The 2,608-nt window shown below is 35.3% G+C and overlaps 1 non-coding gene across 1 annotated transcript; it reads left to right on the top strand.

Moving 5' to 3' along the window:
- Nucleotides 1–2,010: 2,010 nt before the first annotated feature.
- On the top strand, nucleotides 2,011–2,083 carry TRNAF-GAA. Its single transcript has one exon. It is a non-coding gene; the product is annotated as a tRNA-Phe (tRNA).
- The last annotated feature ends 525 nt before the right edge of the window (nucleotides 2,084–2,608 follow it).

The following is a 2,608-nucleotide window of genomic DNA, read 5'->3' as shown; positions in this document are numbered from 1 at the left end:
ACCTCTCATCTTTCCTTTTATTATCATTTCCAGGACAATCTCTTTTACCATGTCCAAATTTTATCACAGTTAAAACGTATCTTATTTTTCACACTTGCCTTAGAACTACACAAATCATCAATATCAAATAATGACCACAAGCAAAGTATCAACGTAATTCATACAGAATAGTCAAACAAAATTTCCTAAAGTCACATGTAATTCTAATAATGTATAAAAGATTGGTAACAGATTCACTAAGAATTTAAGGTAAAAAATTAACATGTAATTTCTAGGTCTAGCAACAAGCAATGGTTACCCCTTCAAGATAACCTCAAACTTAACGTCACTCCATACGATGACTTCTAATGCAAAAAATAAGTAATTACCTTACACGATAGTTTTAACTGCAATAATAAAAGGCAAATAACACGATACCGAGCGGACTACGTCTGAAGGTCCATAAATATCGAGACATGCGAATTTACCGCTTTAGGAATATCACTCCCCATCCTAAAGCTTTCAGCAATCGCGGCAACACAAAACGACAGTTGGCACCCGAACGTTCAAGGGCAAAATCGTCCAACTTTTAATGTATTGCTTCAAACTGAAATTCGAAAACACCACAAGGTCCATCACATCATCATAAACATTCCGTCTGAAGAAGTCACCGACTGAAACCGCTGGACGCGCCTTCACGCGCATCGCCGACAGTCCCACACGCCACCTTTTCTGAACTGACTCGATCTGCACAGTACGTTAGTGGTCACTGTTTCTCTAAAAGACAACTGGTTTGGTCGAAAAACACCAAAATAGATTTCGTCCAATTTTCTGCCCATTTTCCAGCACTAATTTCTGCCAGCTCCAGGCCGTTTTTAGCCCCAAAAATCACAGATTTATCAACACAAGTTTTGATACCAATTGTAGCGGAAACCCCTCGATAAATCTTAATTTCGAGCTCTGAAAATAATCAAACGAACACCGATTTACCTCGATTCGACCCAAGAACTCTCTTTCACTTTGGATTGTCCAAACTCTCTCAAACTCCACAACGGAGAAGGGATGGTGGTGGTGATAGGGAGAAGAAAAAGCAACAATAGTGGACTCACTCCAACAACCCCAAGCCAGCTATCCCCTCACCTCTCTCGACCCTCTCTCAACACACACCAACACACCACCACGAAAACGGCTGGAAATATATGGATATATATAACATAGGTAAGACACACAACATGGGCCAAAGACTTGTGCAAATGGGCTTCTTAAAACCTATATTGATGGGCTACCAATTAATCCAACTCACAATCTACTAATCCAACTAATACCCCAAATTAATCAAGATTTGGGTCATCCAAAAGTTTAGTTCGTTTTCAAGTCGAGCTAAGTCCATGGTGTCGATAAATAATCCGACAACTGTTTTTATATCATCGTCTAGATTTATTGAGTATTAAAAAATCCAAAATAGTAGCTTCTTTGCCTTAACTATTTCCACCGCATTTTGTCCCAATTGTTGTTGCATTCTGAAGCTGATTCTCCTTTTGTTGGATTTCTTTTAAGCTATGAAAATGTATTAGTTGAAGGAAAAGAATCGGTATGCTAAGGTCGACTGTTGCAGCTTCCTGACATGATGTGATAAATATGAAAAAACTTTCTATCCCCAACAATTATAAGAGAATACTTTTTGTTTGATGTATATCTTGAAAATATATTTTGTGAAAGCGGATATACGCAAAGGATGTATGGTTAAAAAGTAGAGAAAATTTATCAGTTTACGTACAAAATTATTTTATTTGAAACATGTGCAGTTAAAATTGAATTTGGGAAAAAAAAAAAAAAGGTTTAACGAATCTATACCAAATGGTAGCATAATTTTAAAATTGATTATACGAATTTTTTTCTCCATTTTATTTCGGTTAGTCGCTATATTAAAGCCACTAAGATAGTGAAGTATATCGTTGCATCCAATCAATGCTCCTATGCATCTTCCATTCCCATTTCTTTCGGTAATATTTTATGCACCACACCACGAAGGCGGGGATAGCTCAGTTGGGAGAGCGTCAGACTGAAGATCTGAAGGTCACGTGTTCGATCCACGTTCACCGCAAATCAATACAATTCTTTTTAAATTTTTGGGCTTGCTGAATTATAAGATTTTTTATGATTTATTGGACCAGGTCCATACTATTTGGGCCAACAAAGCCGAAGATTATGTAGCCCATGAAATTCAAACTATTATTGGACGTCTTCTTTTGCTTCCCAGTCACTCAGCAGAATGGCAACAGAAAGTAATGCTTTTTATTTTTTATGAATTAAAATTTTTCTCTTAAATTTTGATATAATAAATACACAAATTACATTTTAACAAAAATATATGAAGCTTTAGAAAAATACCTTCTTTTACGTTGTTCGTTATTGTTTATCGTAGCACGTGGGATTCAATTGAACAGGTTTAGTTTTGAGTTGAAGTAGTGATGTGATAAAGAGGTAATCCTACATCACTTTGTTATCAAATGAAATATCTTGCTCTCAAACATTTCTAATAATTATAAAAAAAAAAAAAAAAAAAAAAAAGAAAAAAGAAAAATGGATGCTATTGTTAGGAATTAATTTTGTGTTATTTCATATTATT

The sequence above is a fragment of the Olea europaea genome, chromosome 7 (genome assembly GCF_002742605.1).
Source record: "Olea europaea var. sylvestris chromosome 7, O_europaea_v1, whole genome shotgun sequence".
Lineage (NCBI taxonomy): Eukaryota > Viridiplantae > Streptophyta > Magnoliopsida > Lamiales > Oleaceae > Olea > Olea europaea.
This window is presented reverse-complemented; position numbering and strand designations above follow the sequence as displayed.